Source organism: Hyla sarda, chromosome 3 (genome assembly GCF_029499605.1).
Source record: "Hyla sarda isolate aHylSar1 chromosome 3, aHylSar1.hap1, whole genome shotgun sequence".
Classification (NCBI taxonomy): domain Eukaryota; kingdom Metazoa; phylum Chordata; class Amphibia; order Anura; family Hylidae; genus Hyla; species Hyla sarda.
The window spans coordinates 45,216,644-45,243,377 of record NC_079191.1 but is presented as its reverse complement, the minus strand read 5'-3'; the positions used below and the strand labels follow the sequence as shown (position 1 = coordinate 45,243,377).

Below are 26,734 nucleotides of genomic sequence, written 5' to 3'. Positions count from 1 at the left end.
CAGCAAGTACTGATCACCGAAGGGCATGCTGGAAGATGTAGATATGCAACAGCTGGAGGTACGCAACTACAACTCCCTGCATGCCGAGACAGCTGTTTGGGCATGATGGTATATGCAGTTTTGCAACATCTGGAGGGCTACAGTTTTAGAGATCACTGCAAAGTGATCTCCAAACTGTGGCCCTCCAGATGTTGCAAAACTACAAATCCAAGCATGCCCAGACAGCAAACAGCTGCTAGGAGTTGTAGTTTTGCAAGATCTGGAGGGATACAGTTTAGAGACCACTGTATAATGGTCTCAAACTGTAGCCCTCCAGCTGTTGCAAAACTACATATTCCAGCATGCCCAAACAGCTGTCTGGGCATGCTGGGAGTTGTAGTTTTGCAACATCTGGAGGACTACAGTTAGAGACCACTGTATAGTGGTCTCAAACTGTACCCTCCAGATGTTGCTAGGCAACTCACCGGCTTCCGTAGGATCCAGCCACAAGACATCGTCGCCCACTGCCTCCATCGCCCGCTGTCTCTGGATGGGTAAGTGGATCTTCGGCGCCGGTCCCCGTTGGTTTCCCCGTCCTGCCCCGCCTATTGTGGGTGGGCAAGACGGGGAAAGCAAAAGTTAAACCCCCCGCCCCCGATTTGCTATTGGTTGTCGCTTCTGGCGATCATTAGCAGGGATAGGAGGGGTGGCACCCCTGCCACCTCACTCCTATCCCTTCAGGGGGATCGTAGGTGTCTTAGACAACCGCAATCCCACTTATATTCTGGGTCACCGGGTCACCATAGACCCGTAATGACCCGTAATCGCGCAAATCGCAAGTGTGAATTCACTTGCGATTTGCCACGATCGCCGACATGGTGGGGTCTGATGACCCCCCTGAGCGTGTGCATGGGATGCCTGCTGAATGATTTCAGCAGGCATCCCGGTCCGATCCCTGCCCGGCGCGCAGCTTGTGCCGGAATTCTCCATGACGTACGCGTATGTCATGGGTCCTTAAAGGAGTACTCCTCCACTAGACATCTTATCCCCTATCCAAATGATAGGGGATAAGATGTCAGATTGCTGCAGTCCCGCTGCTGGGGAACCCCGGGATCGCCGCTGCGGCACCCCGCTATCATTACTGCAAAGAGCGAGTTCGCTCTGCACGTAATGACGGGCAATACAGGGGCCGGAGAATTGTTATGTCACGGCTCCGCCTCTCATGAAATCACGGCCTGCCCCCCTCAATACAAGTCTATGGGAGAGGGCATGGCGGTCTTCACGCCCCCTGCCATAGACTTGCATTAAGGGGATGGGCCGTGATGTCACGAGGGACGGCGCCATGACGTCACACTGCTCCGTCCCCTGTATCGCCCGTCACTATGCACAGAGCGAACTCGCTCTGTGCAGTAATGATAGCGCGGTGCCGCAGCGGCAATCCTGGGGGTCCCCAGCAGCGGGACCGCAGCGATCTGACATCAAAGATGTCTAGGGGCAGAGTATCAGTACCAAGTACCAGGGTGTCATGATGAAAGGGGGGATGATGACAGGATAATGATGAAGGGTTGGATGATGAAGGGGGGATGATGACAGGGTAATGATGAAGGGGGGATGATGAAGGGGGAATGATGACAGGGTAATGATGAAGGGGGGGATGATGACAGGGTAATGATGAAGGGGGGATGATGACAGGGTAATGATGAAGGGGGGATGATGACAGGGTAATGATGAAGGGGGGATGATGACAGGGTAATGATGAACGGGGGGATGATGACAGGCGGTGATGATGAAGGGGGGGATGATGACAGGGTGATGATGATGAGGGTGTTAATGACGGTGGTCTGGATGATTGCAGGGTGATAATGACAGGGTGGTGATGACAGGGTGATGATGATGGGGGTGTTAATGACGGGGTGATGATGAAGGGGGTGATGATGACGTGCGTGTTAATGACGGGGGTCTGGATGATGACAGGGGAGGATGATGTATTTCACACCCTAGGCTTATAGTCGAGTCAATAACTTTTCCTGGGTTTTTGGAGTGAAATTAGGGGCCTTGGCTTATATTCGGGTCGGCTTATACTCGAGTATATAGGGTACATCGCTTCTGATATTGAAAAAAAGCACCCTATATTTTATTAAGCTTCTCCTCCCTTGTTCGGAAATACCCCCGCTTAGGACATATTTGGTTCCTTGGCTGCGTGGTGGGACCCAGAAGGAGAGGAGCGCCATTTGGTTTTCAGGGCATAATTTTAGGCCGAATGGATTATATGGTGTACTTCATGCCTGCAAAGGGTTTTAGCTGCCAGAACCATACAGAACCCCCACAAGTGACCGAGCGCATCCGCAGAGTATTTCACACCGCAGATGCGAGATCACTGCTGCAGCTGGGTAGCTCAGTATGTCCGCTTGTGACTGCTGATGGGAAATCTGCCGCAATTAGTGGACGCACAAAGCTACCTAGCCGCAGCAGGGAGCTCATTGTTGTGATCCTACACAAAAATGCATAATATGTAGGATCATACAGTGGACAACCGCAGCATATTACATGCTGCGGATGTCTGCTGTGTTATCCCACACATTACGCATTTTTTATTATATTTATTTAATAAACATGTTTTTTATTTTATTTAATTTTTTTACACTTTTTTTCCTTTTTTTACACTTTTTTTTAAGTATTTTTGCACTTTTTTAACTTTTTTATTTTTACCCATTTTTTTAACACTTTTTTATTAATTTATTTCTTTCTTTTTACACTTTTTTTTAATGCTTTGGAATACTTAATATTCCAAAGCATTGAAGTTATATGCTGCCTGCCAGTTTTCACTAGCAGGCAGCATATTAGGACATGCCTCTGGCACGTCCTGACAGGCAATAGCCAGGGCAGACCTGGGGGTCTTTGTAGGACCCCCGGCTGCCCAGGAATGAAGCAGCATCCCGTGATTGTTGCACTTTTTTTTACACTTTTTTTTGCTTTTTTAAATTTATTTAATTTTTTTTATTTATTAATTTTTTTTTTATTTTTACCCATTTTTTTTTAAACACTTTTTATTAATTTACCGTATTTTTCGCCCTATAGGACGCTCCGGCATATAAGAAGCACCCGATTTTAAATGAGGAAAATCTAGAATACAATGTAAAGTATAGGTCACAGTGATCTTCTACCAGCGGACCTCCAGATGTTGCCAAACTACAACTCCCAGCATGCCCAGACAGCCGTTTTGCAACATCTGGAGGTCCGCAGGTTGAAGACCACTGGTATTGGAGGTTGTACTCACGTGTCCCCGCCGCTCTGGACCGTCACCGCTCGTGACCGCTGCCCTGGATGTCGCCCTCCATCGCTGTCGCCACGTCCCCGGGGTGTCCCCGTCGCTCCGGAACGTCTCTGCTGCCCGATATCCTTGCTCTCCGTCGCCGCCATCACGTCGCTATGCATGCCGCTCCTATTGGATGACGGGGCGGCGTGCACGATGACGTGATGAATATGAAGGAGAGCGCCGGCCATGCAGGGGATCCCGGCACCGAGCAGACACCGAGGAGGCAGGTAAGGTCCTTCCCGGTGCAGCTGGGTTAGTGTCACTTTCGCTTCAGACGCGGCGGTCAGCTTTGATCGCCGCGTCTGAAGGGTTGATACAGAGCATCACCGTGATCGGTTATTTCCTGTATTAGCCGCGGGTCCCGGCGGTTGATGGCCTCAGGGACCGTATTGATAGGTGTGTATTCGCCGTATAAGACGCACCACCTTCCCCCCCCCAATTTTGGGGAAGAAAAAGTGCGTCTTATACGGCGAAAAATGCCTCTGGCACGTCCTGACAGGCAAATGACAGGGCAGACCTGGGGGTCTTTGTAAGGACCCCCGGCTGCCCAGGTATGAAGCAGCATCCCACGATCGTTGCGGGGTGCTGCAGGAGAGACAGAGGAAGCCCCCTCCCTCTGTCAAACTCCTTACAGCTCGCGGTCACTTCCGACCGCGGCTGTAAGGGTTAAACACCCGGGAGTGAAGTGAACTTCACTCCCGGCAGTGTGGCAGGCCTCGACCTTCCGCGTATTAGACACAACACCCCGCGATCGCGATGCGGGGTGCTGCAGGGAAGACAGAGGGAGCCCCCTTCCTTTGCCATAACACAGCCGCGGTCACCTCGTCCTGGTGCGGGAACGTGCATCTGCCCTGGATGTGTATACACGTCCATGGTCGTTAAGCTGTTAAAATCATTCTCTTCTGACCCCTATAAGTTTAGAAGAGTGTGAGGGCGCACCTTTTGCGCTTTGATCTGTAGTTTTTACTGGTACCATCTTTTATTTTTGAAGGGACTGTTCGATCGCTTTTTATTAATTTTTATCTTATATCACGGCAGTAGAGAGTAAGAAATGAAGAGAGTTCACTCACCACTTCTGGTGCTCAATCTTTAATTTGGGGTGCAGTTAAAAGCGCATACAAAAGGTAGGTTCGGACGCCTACTGTTGGCCTCCGAACCTACCTTTTGTATGCGCTTTTAACTGCACCCCGAATTAAAGATTGAGCCCCAGAAGCAGTGAGTGAACTCTCTTCATTTCTTACTCTCTACTGCCGTGTTTTACTGAATGTTTTAGAGATTGAGCCCCTCCGCTAGCTCACCAGTGTATCCACATGCTCACACTCCTAACCAGATAGTGCCAAATAGTGCCAGATCAACCAGATAGTGCCGACCGCTGTATCTCCATTTGCCTATTTATCTTATATCAAATGACTTAAAATTAGTAATTGTGGACTTATATTGTAATAGTTTGGACATTTACACACGCGGAGATCCCATGTTTGGATTCTTAAATTATTTTATTTTAAAAAATGGGAAAAGGGTGTGTGTTAAATGCAGTGTGTGTGTATTTTATAGTGCAGTGTTTTCCAAACAATGTATCTCCAGCTGTTGCAAAAGTACAACTCCCAGCATACCCAGACAGCCGTTGGATCTCCAGGCATGTTGGGAGTTGTATTTTGTAACAGCTGGAGGCACACTGTTTGAAAAACACAGATATAGTTATTTGTGTGTGTGAATGTACCTTATCATGATAAACACATTCCCCTATACAGGAACTTCTTTCTGGGCCTCCACAGCACAGCAGTCAGGCTCCTCCCACCCATGTGACTGATCACATGGTAAGGACATCATCTAAGATTCTCTACCATCCCATACACAGCCCAATGTTCGGCAGTAAATCGCTCCACTGTGCTGCTGTTGCTGCTGCCTGAAACCTCTGCTGGTACAGGGAGGAGAGGACAGATGCAGTAAGTATTAGGTTGCAGCTGCCAGTGGAAGCAGGAGGCTGCTGTTTTAACAGCAATCTTCTGCTGCGGTGCTGGGGCTGCTGCAGGGGGGTGCAGCGGGGCCCGGGCCACCTGGGAGCCAGGGCCCCTTACTGGAGTACTGGTTGTACCCTCCTGATGGCGGCCCTGCTTGTCATCATAACAGGGTCTGTCTGTTACACACAGCTTTTCCTGTTTCCTGAATAGGACATGATCTGCTTAATACTAACACATTTCTGACCATTCAGGTGCCTGGCAAAGCTGTGTGTGACCGTCAGATCCTGTCATGGCTCAGTGCCCTTACTCATGACACTTTGATGTTTTTGCACCTAAAATTTAAACAAAAGTTTGCAGCACACCCCTTGGTGAGAACCTCCTGAGCTTCTATATAGCTGGATTGTGTTTATTACTTCTGCTCCTGGGATTTGAGCCCCTGGATGAGGATATGTGCATTTACTACTGGTATCCACATAGAACTTTGGCCATGATGTAGCGGAAGGTGGATGAATCCTGATGTGATTGTTATTTCTAGTCTATATTGTAACATCTGACACCTGTCTCTTTTTGTGTTCCCAAAATAATAAAGTGCTATGGATTCTGTTGGTGCTATATAAATAAATATTATTTTTTATAATTATTATTATCATTATTATTACAACAATAAAATTACTGATATTGTGCTAGAGATATTGTCATCCTCCATTCCTGGGAATCCACCTCTACCTTCAATAGATCTCTGGTTCATTAAACACCCAACAGGGGGGCTTGATTTCCCCTTATGTGCAAAATTTGGTTCTAGGAGGACAATATCTTCTGTCTCCATTACAAGCTTTATGTTTAGCAAAGGAAATGTGCCTTGAATGATGCAGCTCCTCGCCCACTTGATAATGTAGTGAATCAAGTGACCCAGAGCCCACCACGTGGAGGTGGCTGCATTTCGGGCTCCACCCACCCCCACCCAATTCCCCAACTATATGCAGAGCTTGTGTGACCCCAAACTGAGTCGTCTTCAGCAAGAAAGATGGTTATAAAATGTCCCAAATTGTCAAATTTGGAGACATTGTTCACCATCGGCCTTTGCTGTAAGACTTCTCAGCTGAGTACGTAGAAAGTAAAATGGCTTCTTGAAAGTGGTCATCATGGTGGTTACTGTCCGGTTGGCCATGGTCCATACTCCTCCCCACATATCGGACACATAGTTTGGCCACCTCAGTTTGCTTTTAGCATACGTCCATATCTGCTGCAGCCAAGACACTTTATGCTCCAAGACATCTTCAGAGGTTGCTGGTGAATCCATCTGGTTATCTGGCAAAGTGACTGTCACATGATCTCTCTGCTTAGATTCATGTGGTTGTGAATAGTCGCCTAAAGGCATGTCGATATCCACATCTGCTCGCTGACCACTTTTCTTCATCTTCTTTCCAGGTATTTTACGCCTTTGGATCTGATAATAAGGCGGAGTGACTTCATATTGGTATAGGTTAGTATACCTCCATAGAAAACTTGTCACGTAGTGTAAGAGACAGACCACAGGCACCGAGAGAACTGGGATATCTGCAAAATAGCCACAATACAATATATTAGATGGATATTCTTCCATGTATTTATGTGCATATATATCTTTTATTTCTCTTATATCAGAATAGTTTCCCCCTTTTTGCTTTTAGAAGGCAAAATACTTAAAACATTGATTTACAACCTAAAATAATTAGTAATCTCACAGGAGTAATCCTTTCCCCAATGTCTGTAAGAGACTTAAAGCCGCCAGGATAGACTGTACAAGAGAACATCACTAACTTTACTGCACTGCACTATATAACTTCACATTTACTTCATGTTAAATACATTTTAAACATTCATTTTGGAAGATTTTATTATTCCTACCTCTTAGCTTCATGGTCTCTGTCCCTTCAGGATCCTTTTGCCTTAAAAAGACAAAATTCTCTTCTATCAAATTGCAAAACAATCGCAGGTCTAGTGGAGAACAAGTTCAACCGCCGAACCGAGGAAATAAGTGTTAGGGATTGGATTCTATCCTGGGGAAAGTCTCCTAGATGTATGATGTCACAGATGACATCACATGTATGATGGCTGTGTACTGTACTTTACTTACACTATGCAGTTATATACTGGGGGTTTACAAAGAACTTGAAGATTACAGTTTTGTTTAACCCCTTCAGGGACACAGCCCTTTATTTGGTCTTGAGGACACAGGACATTTTCATTTTTACATTTTTGTTTTTTTCCTTTTCGCCTTCTAAGAGCCATAACTATTTACATTTTCCATCCACAGACCCATATGAGGGCTTGTTTGTTTTGCGACCAACTGCACTTTGTAATGTCAACTTTCATTTTACCATAAAATGCACGATACAATCCAAAAATATTATTTGTGACAGGAAATTGAAAACCTCAATTAAGCAACTTTTGGAGGTTTTAGACTTTTCAAAGTGAACTGTACGGTAACATTGACCTGTTCTTTTCATACTGTGGGTCAATACAAATAAACTGATACCCATGGTCACACACTTTAAGTTTTTTTTAAAACTTTTTGAACAAAATCAGTATGTTTTAACTTGTTGGGGACTAAGGGCGTACAGGTACGCCTTTGCTCCCTTGTACTTAAGGCCCAATGGCATACCTGTATGCTCGTGGAAATTCTGGTCCCCACCCCGCACGGTGCAGTGATCGGAACGGGATGATTGCTGATATCTATCAGCAGCCCTCCCAAGACATCGCCCAGGGGGGTCATGAGACCCCCACTTTTCAGCGATTGCTGTGATTCTCCATCAATTCTGACCGGCAAATCACAGCTTATTCCATCAGATCGGGTCACTGGGGACAACCCCAATCATCTAAAAGGATAGGAGGGAGGTGGTAGGGCTTCCACCTACTCCTATCCAATGCAATTGGTTGGTCAGGACTGACCGACCAATGTCAGGAGGAACGGGGGGGTCAAAAGTCATAATCCTCCGCTCTGCCCACCGATGGAAGTCCGGGCAGAGCGGAGTTGCAATGGTGATTGCTGGCTGCTGGGGTACCTAGCTGCGGTGGTGGCAGTGGCGGCATGCGTGACCGGCGGCAGTGGCACAGGTGACCGGAGGGAGCGGCCTAAGTGACCAGCGGGGACAGCGCAGGCGGGCCACAGTCTGAAGATCTAGGTGAGTGATCTTCATCTGTGGCCCCCTAGAAATTTTAAAATTACAACTGACAGCATGCCCAGACAGCCAAAGGCTGTCTGGACATGCCGGGAGTTGTAGTTTTGCAACATATGGAGGGCTACTAACCGTGACCCTCCAGATGTTGAAAAACTACAACTCCCAGCATGCCCAGTCTGTCCAGGCATGCTGTGAGTTGTAGTTCTACAACATCTGGCTCTCCAGATGTTGTAGAACTACAACTTCCAGCATGCCTGGACAGTCTGAGCATGCTCCAGATGCTGCAAAACTACAATTCTCAGCATGCCCTTCAGCTGTCAGTCCATCCAGGCATGCCGAACTACAACTCCCAGCATGTCTGGACAGTCTGGGCATGCCGGGATTTGCAGTTTTGAAACATATGTATGGCCACAGTTTGGAGACCACTGTACAGTGGTCTCCAAACGGTGCCTCTCCAGCTGTTGCATAACTACAACTCCCAGCATGCCCTTCAGCTGTCAGTGCATACTGTGAGTTGTAGTTTTGCAATAGCTGGAGACACACTGATGGGGAAACACTGAGTTAGGGTCTGTTACCTTATTCATTGTGTCCCAACCCTTGTGCCTTAAGCTGTTGCTAAACTACAACTCCCAGCAAACACTGACAGAACATCCATGCTGGGAGCTGCAGTTTTGCATAAGCTGGAGGTGCACTGGTGCATAAACACTGAGTTAGGTAACATACCCTAACTCAGTGTTTCCCCATCAGTGTGTCTCCAGCTGTTGTAAAACTACAATTCCCAGCATGGATGTTCTGTCAGTGTTTGCTGGGAGTTGTAGTTTTGCAACAGCTGGAGGTTTGCCCCCCCCCCCCCTCCCAATGTGAATGTACCGAGTTCATTCACACAGGCGGAGGTTTACAGTGAGTTTCCCGCTGCAAGTTTGAGATGCAGCAAATTTTCTGCTGCAGCTCACACTCCCAGTGGGAAACTCACTGTGAGCCCCCGCCTGTGTGAATGTATCCTAAAAACACTACACTACACTACACCTACACCATTACAAAAAAAGAGTAAAACACTACATATACACTAAACCCTTATACAGTTACACCTTCCCCCCCCCACACCTCCCCAATAAAATAAAAAATTGTCTCATACGGCACTGTTTCCTAAATGGAGCCTCCAGCTGTTATAAAACAACAACTCCCAGCATTTCCAGACAGCAACTGACTGTCCAGGCATCCTGAAAATTTTGCAACAGCTGGAGGCACATTGTTTTGGGAAACACTGCCGTAGGGTATTTTTGGGTGGCGGAGGTCCCTATGCAAATCTTAAATTTAGACCTCAAACGTGCATGGCGACAGTTTAGTGCCACATATCGGGCATTTTCATACTCGGGAGAAATTGTGCTACATATTATTATTTTTTTCTTCTAGTTTTACTCCTTATGAAAAGGTAAAGTTGGGGTCTACACCAACATGTTAGTGTAAAACATTTAAATTTTTTACTCTAACATGCTGGTGTTGCCCCATACTTTTCATTTTCACAAGAGTTTGAAGGAAAAAAAAGTACAAAAATACCCCATATGTGGTCGTAAAGTGCTCTGCGGGTGCACTACAGGGATCAGGAGTGAGAGCGCACTATGTACATTTGAGGCCTAAACTGGTGATTTGCACAGGAGTGGCTTCTGACATAAACGGGGGGAAAAAACACCCACATGTGACCCCATTTTGGAAACTACACCCCTCAAGAAATGTAACAAGAGGTATAGTGAGCCTTAACACCCCACAGGTGTCTGACAGATTTTTGGAACAGTGGTCCATGAAAATGAAAAATGTAATATTTGATTTACACAGCCCACTGTTCCAAAGATCGGTCAATGTCAGTGCGGTATAAAAGCTCAATGCACCCCTTATTACATATTGTGAGCTGTATAGTTTCCAAAATGTGGTCACATGTGGGGGGGTCCACTGTTCACCATGGGGGCTTTGTAAACGCACATCTCCCCAACCAAATACTCTCTCCAAAATCCCATTGTCGCTCCTTCCCTTCTGAGCATTGTAGTGCACCCACAGAGCACTTTACATCCACATATGAGATATTTCCTTACTTGAGAGAAATTGGGATACAAATTTACACCTATTTTCCCTTGAAAAAAAATGAAAAAATTAAGGTAACACCAGCATTTTTGTGAAAAAAACATCACATTTTTCATTTTCACGTCCAACACCTGTGGGATGTTAAAGGGGTATTCCAGGCAAAAACTTGCCTGGAATACCCCTTAATCATAATCTTAATCCTTCCAATAGTTATTAGCTTCTTAAGTTTTCTGTCTAACTGCTCAATGATGATGTCACGTCCCGGGAGCTGTGCATGATGGGAGAATATCCCCATAGGAACTACACAGCTCCTGGGATGTGACATCATCATTGAGCAGTTAGACAGAAAACAACAACTCAACTTCAGAAGCTAATAACTATTGGAAGGATTAAGATTTTTTAATAGAAGTTATTTACAAATCTGTTTAACTTTCTGGAGCCAGTTTTTACAATGCCAACATAGTAGACATAGTATATGTGAATGAATTTATAATTTATTTGGTATGTACACTTTCCTTACAAGCAGAGAATTTCAAAGTTAGTTAATTTTTCACCAAGAAATGATGCAATTATCGACGAAAGTTTACCACTAACAAAAAGAAGAATATGTCATGAAAAAACAATCTCAGAATCAGATTCATAAGTAAAAGAATCCCAGAGTTATTAAAGGGGTACTCCCGTGGAAAACTTTTTTTTTTTTTTTAAATCAACTGGTGCCAGAAAGTTAAACAGATATGTAAATCACTTCTATTAAAAAATCTTAATCCTTCCAGTACTTTTTAGGGGCTGTATACTAAAGAGAAATCCAAAAAATAAATGCATTTCCTCTGATGTCATGACCACAGTGCTCTCTGCTGACCTCTGCTGTCCATTTTAGTAACTGTCCAGAGCAGCATATGTTTGCTATGGGGATTTTCTCCTGCTCTGGACAGTTCCTAAATGAACAGCAGAGGTCAGTAGAGAGCACTTTGGTCATGACATCAGAGGAAATGCATTTCTTTTTTGGATTTCTCTTTAGACGACCAATAGCAGATCGAGGGTGGGGGGGGGGGGGGGGATTTACTTTCGTTTTCCCCGTCCTGCCCACCCACAATAGGCGGGGAAGAATAGGGAAACCCGACAGGGACCGGCGCTGAAGATCTACTTACCGATCCGGAGGCTGCGGGCGACGGAGATCGGCAGGCGACAATGTTGTGCGGCTGGATCCTACGGAAGCTGGTGAGTGGCCTAGCAACATCTGGAGGGTACAGTTTGAGACCACTATACAGTGGTCTCTAACTGTAGCCCTCCAGTTGTTGCAAAACTACAACTCCCAGCATGCGCAGAAAGCTGTTTGGGCATGCTGGAATATGTAGTTTTGCAACAGCTGGAGGGCTACAGTTTGAGACCACTATATAGTGGTCTCTAAACTGTATGCCTCCAGATCTTGCAAAACTACGACTCCTAGCATGCCCAAACAGCTGTTTGCTGTCTTGGCATGCTGGGATTTGTAGTTTTGCAACATCTGGAGGGTCGTAGTTTGGAGATCACTTTGCAGTGTTCTCTAAAACTGTAGCGCTCCAGATTTGACAAAACTGCAAATACCAGCATGCCCGGCATGCTGGGAGTTGTAGTTGCATACCTCCAGCTGTTGCATAACTACATCAACCAGCATGCCCTTTGGTGATCAGTACATGCTGGGAGTTGTAGTTTTGCAACAGCTGGAGGCACACTGGTTGGAAAATACTGAGTTAGGTAAAAGAACCTAACTGAAGGTTTTCCAACCAGTGTGCATCCAGCTGTTGCAAAACTAGAACTCCCAGCATGCATGGCCTGTCAGTACATTCTGGGAGTTGTAGTTTTGAAACAGCTGGAGGTTTGCCCCCCCCCCCATGTGAACGTACAGGGTACATTCACACGGGCAGGTTTGGGCTACAGCTAATTTTTTTCCGCAGCGCAAACTCCTAGCGGGAAACTCACCGTAACCCGCCAGTGTGAATGTACCCTAAAAACACTACACTAACACATAATAAAGGGTAAAACACAACATATACAGCCCCTTACACTGTCCCCCCCAATAAAAATGAAAAACGTATTGTATGGCAGTGTTTCCAAAACGGAGCCTCCAGCTGTTGCAAAAAAAAACAACTCCCAGCATTTCTGGACAGCCACTGACTGTCCAGGCATGCTGGGAGTTTAGCAACAGCTGGAGGCACCCTATTTGGGAATCACTGATGTAGAATACCCCTATGTCCACCCCTATGCAATCCCTAATTTAGTCCTCAAATGCGCATGGAGCTCTCTCACTTTGGAGCCCTGTCATATTTCAAGGAAACAGTTTAGGGCCACATATGGGGTATTTCCGTACTCGGGAGAAATTGCACTACAAATTTTGGGGGCTTTTTTTCCCTTTTACCCCTTATGAAAAGGAAAAGTTGGGGGCTACACCAGCTTGTTAGTGTAAAAAAATGTACACTAACATGCTGGTGTTGCCCCGTACTTATTATTTTCACAAGCGTTAAAAGGAAAAAAAGCCCCCCAAAATTTGTAACACAATTTCTCCTGAGTACGGAAATACCCCATATGTGGGCGTAAAATGCTCTACGGGTGCACAACCTGGCTCAGGAGGGAGAGTGCACCATGTACATTTGAGGCCTAAATTGGTGATTTGCACAGGGGTGGCTGATTTTACAGCGGTTCTGACATAAAAAAAAGAAATACTCCCATTTTGGAAACTACACTCCTCACAGAACGTAACAAGGGTATAGTGAGCCTTAACACCCCACAGGTGTTTAATAAAAATTCTTCAAAGTTTGATGGAAAAATGAAAAAAAAAATTAACTAAAATGCTGGTGTTACCCTACATTTTTCATTTTCACAAGAAGGAGCACCATTGGACTTTTGAAGAGAAAATTTGTCCGGAATTGAAGGCCACGCGCGTTTACAAAGCCCCCATAGTGCCAGAACAATGGACCCCCCCCCCCACATGTGACCCCATTTTGGAAACTACACCCCTCACGTAATGTAATAAGGGGTACAGTGAGCATTTACGCCCTACAGGTGTCTGACAGATTTTTGGAACAGTGGTCCGTGAAAATGAAAAATTAAATTTTTCATTTGCACAGCCCACTGTTCCAAAGATCTGTCAAACGCCAGTGGGGTGTAAATACTCACTGCACCCCTTATTAAATTCTGTGAGGGGTGTAGTTTCCAAAATGGGGTCACATGTGGGGGGTCCACTGTTCTGGCAGCACGGGGGGCTTTGTAAACGCACATGGCCCCTGACTTCCATTCCAAACTATTTTTTTTTCCCAAAAGCTCAATGGCGCTCCTTCTCTTCTGAGCATTGTAGTGCACCAGCAGAGCACTTGACGTCCACACATGGGGTATTTCCATACTCAGAAGAGATGGGGTTACAAATTTTGGGGGGCATTTTCTCCTATTATCCCTCATAAAAATGTTAAATTTGAGAGAAAACCAGCATTTTAGTGAAAAAAAAAATCATTTACACATCCATCTTTAACGAAAAGTCGTCAAACACCTGTGGCTCACTAGACCCCTTGTTACGTGCCTTGAGGGGTGTAGTTTCCAAAATAGCATGCCATGTGGGTTTTTTTTTTCTGCTGTTCTGGCACCATAGTGGCCTCCTAAATGTGACATGCCCCCCAAAAACCATTTCAGAAAAACTCACTCTCCAAAATACTGCTGTCGCTCTTTCCCTTCTGAGCCCTCTACTGCACCCGCTGAACACTTGACATACACATATGAGGTATTTTCTTACTCGAGAGAAATTGGGTTACACATTTTAGGAAGATTTCTCTCCTTTTACCCCTTTTAAAAATTGAAAGACTGGGTCTACAAGAACATTCCAAAAATTGTTTGGAACGGAAGTCAGGGGCCATATGCGTTTACAAAGCCCCCCCGTGCTGCCAGAACAGTGGACCCCCGCACATGTGACCCCATTTTGGAAACGACACCCCTCACGTAATGTAATAAGGTGTACAGTGAGCATTTATGCCCTACAGGTGTCTGACAGATTTTTGGAACAGTGGTCCGTGAAAATGAAAAATTAAATTTTTCATTTGCACAGCCCACTGTTCCAAAGATCTGTCAAACGCCAGTGGGGTGTGAATACTCACTGTACCCCTTATTAAATTCTGTGAGGGGTGTAGTTTCCAAAATAGGGTCACATGGGGGGGGGTCCACTGTTCTGGCAGCACGGGGGGCTTTGTAAACGCACATGGCCCCTGACTTGCCCTCTACTGCGCCCGCTGAACACTTGACATACACATATGAGGTATTTTCTTACTCGAGAGAAATTGGGTTACACATTTTAGGAAGACTTCTCTCCTTTTACCCCTTTTGAAAATTCAATGACTGGGTCTACAAGAACATGCCACGGTAAAAAAATGAAGATTTTGAATTTTCTCCTTCAATTTGCTGCTATTCCTGTGAAACACCTAAAGGGTTAACAGACCTTTTGAATATCATTTTAAATACTTTGAGGGGTGCAGTTTTCATAATGGGGTCATTTGTGGGGTATTTCTAATATTGAGGCCCTTCAAATCCACTTCAAAACAGAAATGGTCCCTGAAAAATTTCGATTTTGAAATTTTTTGAAAAATTGGAAAATTGCTGCTATACTTTGAAGCCCTCTGATGTCTTCCAAAAGTAAAAACATGTCAACTTTGTGATGGAAACATAAAGTAGACATATTGTATGTGAATCAATATATAATTTATTTGGAATATTCATTTTCCTTATAAGCAGAGCTTAAAATTTTGGAATTTTTCACCAAGAAATGATGCAAGTATCGACAAAAGTTTACCACTAACATAAAGTAGAATATGTCACGAAAAAACAATCTCGGAATCAGAATGAAAGGTAAAAGCATCCCAGAGTTATTAATGTTTAAAGTGACAGTGGTAAGATTAGCAAAAAATGCTCATATCCTGACCTCATATCCTGACATCATATGCCATCCTCATCTCCCACCCTCATATCCTGTCCTAATATCTCATCCACATATCCTGTCCTCAGGTGGGGCTGAGTTGTGATGAAGAGATTGTAGGCCGAAAATAGAAGGATTGAAAATATACAAAAAATGTGGGAGCTCAACGTAAAAAAGAGGGAAAACCTATATTGAGGATACCCATGTGCCAAAAAAGAGTACTAATAGTATAAAAAGGGAGGCAGTCCTGCTAGGCTAGGTATGAGTAAAAGATATATGGTCAAAAATTAGAGAAAAGAGAAAGAGAAAACGTGTCTAAAATAGCATAAAATAATGACATTTATTTAGAAAATGATGTGAGGTCTGCGGCAAGGCCCTTGTCGCAGACTGGTCACTAGATAAAATATTTACTATGGTATAAAATACTAAAAATATAAAATATAAACAGTGATATTGCACTTCAACAATTGGACAATGAGACAATGAAAGTGGGGCAATGGGACAGTGAAAACAGTATCTGTTTAGTTATACTGTAAAGTCATATTATAGAAGCCAGAATTAATCCAGATGAAAGTGCATGGCAAAAAAGTTAATAATCCAATAGGGCAATTTTCAGTAGCTCTGGAGCCTCCCAGATTGGTGCAGAGATACAGGCGATGCCCCCTCTACCCCGACGGCACGGGGACTGAATGCAAGAGGGCAATCGCTATACAGTTCAGGCACTTTGTGCCTCTTACCGGCTACAGTGTGCACGGTCAGATGTGTGCCGCTGTGCTTGCAATCTGGATGCACATCCCTCTGTCCCGGCAGCACGGGAGAAAATGTAGGAGGGGTGATAGGATCCGGTGCTGGGGGGCGGAGATGATGGCTGGGAAGCAGCTTGTGGCAGCACTGTGAAGCCTAGCGATCGTAGCAGCGTATGGCAGCGCTGGAGGTATCCTCCCTACCCCGACAGCACGGGGTGAAGGTGAGAGGGTAAGTGAAGACCGGAAATGCGGTAACAATTATCTCAGATGATGTGCAGGGTTGTCTTAACACCAGACGCATTTTGGGTAGCTGCGTCCCCTTTTTCAATGGTGTAGGTTCAGGAAGACGAAATGGGTCATGGCTGAAAATTTCTGTCTTTTTTTTTTTTTCTTCTGAACGTGTCCAAAAACTTTATTGAAGCTAACTGTAAAGCCTGACACTTCCCTTCCAAAACCCGCATCCAGCCTTTGTATTACACAAGGATGACGCCCACAAAATGGGTTATAAAAGACTAAAATTTTCAGCCATGACTCATATAGTCTTCCTGAAAATACGTATTTTTTTTAACACAAAAATACACCATCAAAAAGGACACGTAGGAAAGCGTTCTACCGAGACAGCCAGGGGATGCAGGAGCCATCCCTCAACACTGCTAAACTACAACTACTCCCATCATGGGACAGAGTCTGTCCCATGATGGGAGTAGTTGAAGTACCGCAGCGCTGAGAGACGGCACTTGGACATCCCCCCCCCGGCTGGGGGACTATATAGGGACAGTTAGCACTACTACTCCCATCACAGACAGATTCTACCCATGATGGGAGTTATAGTTCAGGGGCTGAGGGGTAGAGCTCCTGTCTGCCAGGGGCAGCAATTATGAATTATGGGCGGTGTATACAGGAGCCGGTGGGCAGCGCAATGTAGCCGCATGTGTCGCCGGCTTATTATCTTAATAAATGCGGGTCTCAGCAGAATAACCTGGACTATAACTCCCATCGTGGACAAAGTCTGTCCATGATGGGAGTAGTAGTCCTAAAAGTCCCTCAGCTGGGGGATGTGCAAGTACCATCCATCAGTGCTGCGGCACTACAACTACTCCAATCATGGGACAGACTCTGTCCCATGATATGAGTAGTAGTCCAAAGGCAGAGGGACAGATCGAGCTACACAGTCCAGACCTGACTCTGTTCTCATTATGCATTTTGCATAATGGAAACAGAGCCTTTCTGGCAGTGTGTTCCCAAACAGGGAGACTCCAACTGTTCCTTAACTACAGCCCACATGATGGGAGTTGTAGTTTAGCAACAATTGGAGGCTCCCTGTTTATGAACACACTGCATCATGTGCGCTCTCCCCAGGGGAGAGCACAAAAAATGTACTAACCCATATTTCTTGTTTTTTTCCTTCTTCTAATTCAGATACCTGAATGCAAAGGACAAAGTCAGATTCGGTGGACTGCGATGATCACCAGCGTTTTTTTTTATTTCAATAAAATGGTTAACGAGGGCTGTGGGGGAGTATTTTTTTTAAATAAACATTTTTTTCAATGTGTTGTATTTTTTATAATTGAATGTTCGGGCTAAGTAGTGGAAGCTGTCTTATAGACAGAATCCATTACTAAGCCGGGTCTTGGCATTAGCCCCAAAATCAGCTAACACTAACCTCCAATTATTACATCGGTACCCACCGCCACAGGGGTGCCGGGAAGAGCCGGTACCAACAGACCCCGAACATCAAAAATGGCACTCCTGGACCTAAGTGGTAACAGGCTGGCGTCATTTAGGATGGGGAGGGCCAGTAACAATGGTCCTCACCCACCCTGGTAATGTCAGGCTGTTGCTGCTTGGTTGGTATCTGGCTGATTCTGAAAATAGGGGGAACCCTATGTGTTTTTTTTTATTATGAATAAATAAAAAACGTGTGTGGTTCCCCCATTTTTTTCATTATTAGCCAGATACCAACCAAGCAGAAACAGCCTGACATTACCAGGGTGGGCGAGGACCATTGTTATGGGCCCTCCCCAGCCTAAATAATGCCAGCCTGTTACAGACTAGGTCCAGGAGCTTCATTTTTGATGCACTGGGCCTGTTGGTACCAGCTCTTCCTGGCACCCCTGTGGCGATGGGTATCGGGAAGCAATAATTGGGGTTTAGCGCTAACTGATTTTGGGGCTAACGCTAAGCCCCGGCTTAGTAATTGATTCGGTCTACAAGACGGCTTTCACTACTAAGCTTGAAAATTCAATTATAAAAAAACAAGCACATTGAAAAACTTTTTTATAAAAAAGAAAAACACTCCCCCACAGCCCTCATTAACCCTTTTATTGACATAAAAAAAATGCTGTTCATCATTGCAATCCGCCAAATCTGACCTAGTCCTCCACATTCACATATCTAAAATGAGAAGAAAACAAAAACAATAAAACTACAACCATTTCTGTGATTTCTACACTATCAAAAAGCTGGTGTGAAATTTTTGATGTAAACTCACCCATTTGAAAATATCATGCAAAGCAGACAATATACGTGGACACACCCACTTTCACAAAACTGATGTGAACAGTGTAATCCGCAGAACAAAGCTCTTTGAAAATGTGGTTGTTACTTTTCGTGCCAAAATAGTTTTTTTTTTTTTGGCGCTAAATACTTTGAGAATCTCCCCCTCTGTGTACTTTATAAAGATTTATGATTTTACTATTGTGCAGAGTTTTGTTCAGCACACACTGCTGCTCTGGCACTTCTAGCTACATGAGCAGTGTACCGTGGGAAAATGCCACAGCTCTGTGAAGTGTAAGGTAGAAAAGAGTGCATAGGGGGCCTTTCTATATTTACACAACATTTGTCAAAGGAGTGCACACCTTTAGTAAATCTTGAGCAAGAGTAAATTAGACAAGCAGTGTAAAGGGGTAGACCTGTGTCCACAATAGACAACTAATGATAAATCTCCATATATATATATATATATATATATACGGGGTCAGTATTTTCCTCAGAGAGAGGACACCACTTCTGGTGTGTATATATATATATATATATATATATATATATATATATATATATAGACCCCATGCCCAACGGGGGGGGGGGGGGGGGGAGCGACCCAGTGGCCAGGCAGCCCCACTACTGCCCGACCAAGCCCCTGGCTCTGGGCCACTCCACCCCACAGACAAAGCATCACAGAAAAAATGGCCGCCACAGAGAACCACACCAGTATGAAACCTACCATGTGCTCGCTGCCAGAGGGCTGGGAGAATGGTAGGAGGAAACCCTTATGCAGTTTCCTGCTAATTAAAAACGCCTGGGCCAAATGGGTGGAGTGCTGGCCATGGAAGAAGGGAGAGACTACAAATGTGTAACACAAAAAGAGAAACAAAGACGCACATCCACCATTTATAATTTGATCTACTTGGTTCTCAGCATAATTTGAAAAACTAACAGGTTGTTAGTATACATTTTGATCAAAAAGTACAAGCCCACTCGCCACGTCAAGGCCACCTGGTTAGAGTTGGTCCCTAACCTGACATTGGCGTAGCGCCCAACAGCAACCACTGCCTCCGAGACCCCATGCCCAACAGGGGGAATGACCCAGTGGCCAGGCAGCCCCACTACTGCCCAACCAAGCCCCTGGCTCTGGGCCACTCCACCCCACAGACAAAGCATCACAGAAGCAATGGCTACAACAGAGAACCACACCAGTATGAAACCTACCATGTGCTCACTGCCAGAGGGCTGGGAGAATGGTAAGAGCAAACCCTTGTGCAGTTTCCTGCTAATTAAAAACGTGGGTTAAGGACCCACTCTAACGAGGTGGCCTTGACGTGGCGAGTGGGCTTGTACTGTTTGATCAAAATGTATACTAACAACCTGTTAGTTTTTGAAATTATGCTGAGAAGCAAGTCGATCAAATTACATATGGTGCATGTGCGGCTGTGTTTCTCTCTTTTTGTGTTGCACAGGCCCTACTATCCATGGCCCTACTATCAGGCCCTACTATCCATGATCAACTCTTTTTTTTAAGGAAAGGGGCCCAGCTGGTGATTTTTGTACATACCTGGCAGACAGTAATGGACATGCTTAGGAAGGCTCTGCACTTTTTTGGGGGGATAAATGGCTTTGCTGTGAGTTTACCATAAAACTGTGGCTAGCTTTTTGTCTTTCTTTTTTTACTACAAATCCCACAATTTCATTTTCCTCTCTCCCACACATCAGCCACCCCACCCACTGAAACATAGATGAGCTGCATCCATTCAAAAGACATGTGGTTTTCAATCAGTGTGCCTACAGCTGTTGCATTAGTTGCAGATTGATCTCTCCATCCATTGAAGCAGACAGGCTCCCTGTCATCAGCTGACTAGTGAGTCAGGTCTCGGCCGCATTGCAAGCTGGGAAAAATCTGAGACAACAGTCATTTTGTATGCTGTTAAAAATAAATAGTGGGATGAAAATCACATAAGAATTGTGAGAAAGTCGTCACACACTGGTACAGACACTATATAATGAACTACATTAACTTTACAACCCCTGTAGCATAGTCAAATAAAAAAAAACTGGAATACCCCTTTAAGGGGGCTTTTAACATTGTATACATCTTTAAGACACACATAGTTGAAAATATACCACTCTTGCTCTTGTCACTCCAGCTGGGATTTCTGGATTGGATGTGTCTCTGTATGATGCAATCTGCATCGGAAGCACAAAAAGGAGGGGCCACAATGAGCATGGGGCTAGGGAAAATAATATATAAGGGCAGTATGGTGACCTACTACTATTTGGGGCAGTATAGATGCCCAATACTATATGGGGGTAGTTTAGGCCCTACTACTATATTTGGGTCAGTATGGGAGTCTAATACTATAAGGGGGAAGTATGAGGGCCTACTACTATAAGTGGGAATTATGGGGGCCTAATACTATATGGGTGTAGTGTGGGGGCCAACCACGATATGTAGAAAGTATGGGGTCAGTATGGTGCCTTACTACTAAATGTGGGCAGTATGGGGGCCTAATACTATAAAGAGGCAGTATGGAGAGTAACAGGTTATGTTGGAAATGTGAAGACCTAACTACTATATAGACACACAAAGAGGGCCTAACTACTACATAGAGACAGTGTGGGAGCCTAACAACTGTATGGAGGCATAGAGGGGCCTAACTACTATATAGGGACACAAAGTGGGCAATATTACTGTGTGGGACAATAAATATAGGGAGTTTGCAAAGAGGTAAGGATTGTACTGGAGATAGGAGTCAAAAATGTTTGTCTAGCAGATTTTGTAGAGACGAGTCTTCATGATGGTCAGGCCAAATAGAGAAGAAATAATGGCTCTGATCAAAGAAGACATCACCTGCAAGTCACTGATTGTAGGTACAGTGTAATCACTAATGTAGCCTGCAGAGAGCAAGCGTACGACTGTTTATTTTTTATTTTTTTATTGAACCAATTTGTATTAACTTATAGAGTTGTTCTTCGTAACAACCACAATACTTGCTCCTATGTACTCCATAGCAATATTACTCTAAACATAAAACTAAGTTTCTTAAAGAAGTTATACACTTTTAAGCTTATCCCCTATCCAAAGGGCATAGGAAATCCTGCATGGGTGTGCACCCAGGAGGCAAACAGCTGGTTTCAGTGGAAAAGTGCAACCAAGTATTGACTGAATCCGGAATACTATATCACCCCAGAATCAAACAGCTACAGGACAAGACCACCATAGAACCTGGTGCACAGAACGAGGATCTGTACATCCTCAAAAGCACAATGGGGAAACCATAGGGGAGATGGATGCAGTCTATGTAGGATTTTCAGGGCAGGTTCCATCAATGCCACTTGCCAACTACTCTTACTGAGAGTGGAACATGCTACATACTACTATAACATAGTAACAACATAGTAACATAGTTCATAAGGTTGAAAAAAGACCAGAGTCCATCAAGTTCAACTTATAACCCCATGAGTCCCTACTAAGTTGAGTTGATCCAGAGGAAGGCAAAAAAAAACTCATACTAGAGGTAAAAAATCCTTCTCGACTCCAAATATGACAGTTTGTAACACTCACGTTTCTGAAGACAGGAACCCCGGTGGATGTGGATCCACTGGAAATGTGTGGCAGATGACTCGGACTGTACCAGGGAGTGGAGTCTAAGGTACCGCTGGTTTTCACCAGAGCCCGCCACAAAGCAGGATGGACTTTTAATGTGGGAGCACATCTGAACGTTAGTCCTGGTTTATCTGGTAGGTGCTGTTTTAGATAAGGATCTGTTAGTAATATCTGCCAATGTTCTAATAAAATGTTCCTGATTTTTTTCTGTCCGGCGGAATATAGGGTAATAAAGTTACAACCATATTTCTTATATTTCTTTTTCCAGGAGAGAGATCCCCACTTGTGGCTTATCAAGACATTTGTCCTGGGTAAGTCGGCAGGTCCTATCGTATGCATTATTAATAAGGTCTTTGGGATATCCTTTTGCTGAAAAACGTGTTTTCAAAATCTCAGCTTGTTTGTCAATAGTGGAAACAGTGGTACAGTTTTTACCAACTCTTTTGAACTGTCCATATGGAATGTTTTGTTTGCACTTTTTGTAGTGCCCACTTGAAAAAGAAATATAACTGTTGGAGTCAACCTTCTTAACGACGCAGGACGTATATTTACGTCCTGCGCCGGCTCCCGCGATATGAAGCGGGATCGCGCCGCGATCCCGCATCATATCGCGTCAGTCCCGGCGCTCATCAACGGCCGGGACCCGCGGCTAATACCACACATCGCCAATCACGGCGATGTGCGGTATTAACCCTTTAGAAGCGGCGGTCAAAGCAGACCGCCGCTTCTAAAGTGAAAGTGACCCGGCTGCCACTCTGGTCCCCATGGCCATTCCTCTTGTCTGATGATATAAGGTTCCATTGTAAGAAAAAAGTTATTGTGTAAGACTAATCTGAGGCATTCTGTAAGAAATGTTTATTGTTTTTGTGGAATAGCAGGGTCTTTTTCAAGGAAAGAGGCTGTAGATTGAATACCCAAATGGTGCTGGATGTTGGAGTATAGGGATGTTACGTCCATTGTAAGGAGAACCATGTTTTCTTCCCAAGAAATATCTGTTAGTATTGAAATTAACTGATCAGAATTTTTCAGGTAGCTTGGTAGTTGGATTACATAATCCTGTAACATTAAGTCTAGGTATTGGGATATATTGCATGCTGGACTGTTGATGCCTGAAATTATCGGCCTCCCAGGTGAATGAGTAGAATCTTTATGCACCTTCGGCAGGTGGTAGTAGTGCGGTGTCTTTGGGTTCCGAACAAAAAGGAAATTCTTCTCTTCTTTTGATATGATGTTATCTTGAACTGCTCCATTTAGTAGTTGTAAAATTGTTTTTCTTTCCAAAGGGGATCTGTGGAGAACCTCCACTGGAACAATACTTTTTTGTTCTTTTTTTGTTCTTTTTTTGTTTTTGTTTAGAGGCTTCAAAAAAGGAACTAATGCTCCCTCTCCTGCTGCGGTGTTGTCTACCACCGTGATGTCTGTATTTGTTAAAATTTTAGTTTTCACGTGCTGTAGGAGTGAGACATATGGAGATCTAGGGATATTATAGGACTAGATGGAGATAGAAAAAGGGCTGTGGGGGTGATGTTTTCAGTTCCAAAATTTATATTTTCTTTCAGTTTTTTCTTTATTTGTTCCACAGTGCTTCTCAGGTCCTTAAGGGGGTCCTCCAACACCAGAGGAGAAACCAGAGGTTTGGGGGATTTCCTCTGTTTGGGAGTGGCATTGGAGTTGTAATGCTTCTGAGATTGTGCAGGGGTTTTCTTGTGTAGTGGTATGGAATTATGCCAGACCTGTCTGGTGCCATATTTCCCTTGATGGTGAGTCTGATATTTTTGTTGTTGTGGCCCCCCAATTATATAGAGGCTAGAGTCCCTTGTCCCAATGAGTTTCCATGGGGGAATTTGATAAATAGTCCTATTCCTGTCACGATGCCGGCTGGCAGGTAGTGGATCCTCTGTGCCAGAGAGGGATTGGCGTGGACCGTGCTAGAGGATCGGTTCTAAGTCACTACTGGTTTTCACCAGAGCCCGCCGCAAAGCGGGATGGTCTTGCTGCGGCGGTAGTGACCAGGTCGTATCCCCTAGCAACGGCTCAACCTCTCTGGCTGCTGAAGATAGGCGCGGTACAAGGGAGTAGACAGAAGCAAGGTCGGACGTAGCAGAAGGTCGGGGCAGGCAGCAAGGATCGTAGTCAGGGGCAACGGCAGGAGGTCTGGAACACAGGCTAGGAACACACAAGGAAACGCTTTCACTGGCACTAAGGCAACAAGATCCGGCGAGGGAGTGAAGGGGAAGTGAGGTGATATAGGGAAGTGCACAGGTGTAAACACTAATTGGAACCACTGCGCCAATCAGCGGCGCAGTGGCCCTTTAAATCGCAAAGACCCGGCGCGCGCGCGCCCTAGGGAGCGGGGCCGCGCGCGCCGGGACAGAACTGACGGAGAGCGAGTCAGGTACGGGAGCCGGGGTGCGCATCGCGAGCGGGCGCTACCCGCATCGCGAATCGCATCCCGGCCAGAGGCGGTATTGCAGCGCCCCGGGTCCGTGGAACCGACCGGAGCGCTGCAGTGAGAGGAGTGTAGCGAGCGCTCCGGGGAGGAGCGGGGACCCGGAGCGCTCGGCGTAACAGTACCCCCCCCCTTGGGTCTCCCCCTCTTCTTGGAGCCTGAGAACCTGAGGACCAGACTTTTGTCCAGGATATTGTCCTCAGGTTCCCAGGACCTCTCTTCTGGACCACAACCCTCCCAATCCACTAAAAAGAAGGTTTTCCCTCTGACCTTTTTAGATGCTAAAATTTCTTTGACGGAGAAGATGTCCGAGGAGCCGGAGACAGGAGTGGGGGGAACAGATTTGGGAGAGAAACGGTTAATGATAAGTGGTTTAAGAAGAGAAACATGAAAGGCATTAGGAATACGAAGAGAAGGAGGAAGAAGAAGTTTGTAAGAGACAGGGTTAATCTGGCGCAAAATCTTGAAAGGACCAAGATAGCGTGGTCCCAACTTATAGCTAGGGACACGGAAGCGGACATATTTGGCGGAGAGCCATACCTTGTCTCCAGGGGAAAAAATGGGAGGAACTCTTCTTTTCTTATCCGCGAATCTCTTCATGCGTGAAGAAGCCTGTAAGAGAGAATTTTGGGTCTCTCTCCATATGATGGAAAGATCACGAGAAATTTCATCCACAGCGGGCAGACCAGAGGGCAAGGGGGTAGGGAGGGGGGGAAGAGGGTGACGGCCGTACACCACGAAAAACGGGGATTTGGAGGAAGATTCGGAGATTCTGAAATTATACGAGAATTCGGCCCAAGGTAGAAGATCTGCCCAGTCATCCTGGCGGGAGGAAACAAAATGTCGTAAATAGTCACCCAAGATCTGGTTAATTCTTTCTACTTGTCCATTGGATTGAGGATGGTATGCAGAAGAAAAATTTAATTTAATCTTGAGTTGTTTACAGAGAGCCCTCCAGAATTTAGACACAAATTGGACGCCTCTATCCGAGACGATCTGCGTAGGCAACCCGTGAAGACGAAAAATGTGTACAAAAAATTGTTTAGCCAACTGAGGCGCTGAAGGAAGACCAGGAAGAGGGATGAAATGTGCCATTTTGGAGAATCGATCAACGACCACCCAAATAACAGTGTTGCCACGGGATGGGGGTAGGTCTGTAATAAAATCCATACCAATCAGAGACCAAGGCTGTTCGGGGACAGGCAGAGGATGAAGAAAACCAGCGGGCTTCTGGCGAGGAGTCTTATCCCGGGCACAGATAGTGCAGGCTCGCACAAAGTCCACCACATCAGTCTCTAGAGTCGGCCACCAATAGAAGCGAGAGATGAGTTGCACAGATTTCTTGATGCCCGCATGACCTGCGAGATGGGAGGAGTGACCCCATTTGAGGATTCCGAGGCGTTGGCGTGGAGAAACAAAGGTCTTTCCTGGAGGAGTTTGCCTGATGGAGGCTGGAGAAGTGGAAATCAGGCAGTCAGGAGGAATGATGTGTTGAGGAGAAAGTTCAATTTCAGAAGCATCTGAGGAACGAGAGAGAGCATCGGCCCTAATGTTCTTATCAGCAGGCCGAAAGTGAATTTCAAAATTAAATCGGGCAAAGAACAGAGACCACCTGGCCTGACGAGGATTCAGCCGTTGGGCAGACTCGAGGTATGAGAGGTTCTTGTGATCGGTGTAAATAATAACTGGAAATCTTGATCCCTCCAGCAGATGCCTCCATTCCTCAAGTGCTAATTTAATGGCTAGAAGCTCTCGATCCCCGATGGAGTAGTTCCTCTCCGCCGGAGAGAAGGTCCTAGAAAAAAACCCACAAGTAACAGCATGCCCGGAAGAGTTTTTTTGTAGAAGGACAGCTCCAGCTCCCACTGAGGAGGCATCAACCTCCAATAGGAAGGGTTTAGATGGGTCAGGTCTGGAGAGCACGGGAGCCGAAGAGAAGGCAGACTTGAGTCGTTTAAAGGCGTCTTCCGCTTGAGGAGGCCAAGACTTGGGATCGGCATTTTTTTTGGTTAAAGC

At 45.4% G+C, this 26,734-nt stretch overlaps 1 long non-coding RNA gene across 1 annotated transcript in view; it reads left to right on the top strand.

Annotated features, from left to right (window-relative positions):
- The first annotated feature begins 4,970 nt into the window (after positions 1–4,970).
- LOC130361312 (uncharacterized) overlaps positions 4,971–26,734 on the top strand; it is a 117,744-nt gene continuing 95,980 nt past the window's right edge. Inside the window, exons 1-4 of the long non-coding RNA XR_008890959.1 lie at positions 4,971–5,241; positions 6,685–6,739; positions 22,242–22,403; positions 22,538–22,580. This is a non-coding gene — a long non-coding RNA (uncharacterized LOC130361312). The remainder of the gene's footprint in view (positions 5,242–6,684; positions 6,740–22,241; positions 22,404–22,537; positions 22,581–26,734) is intronic.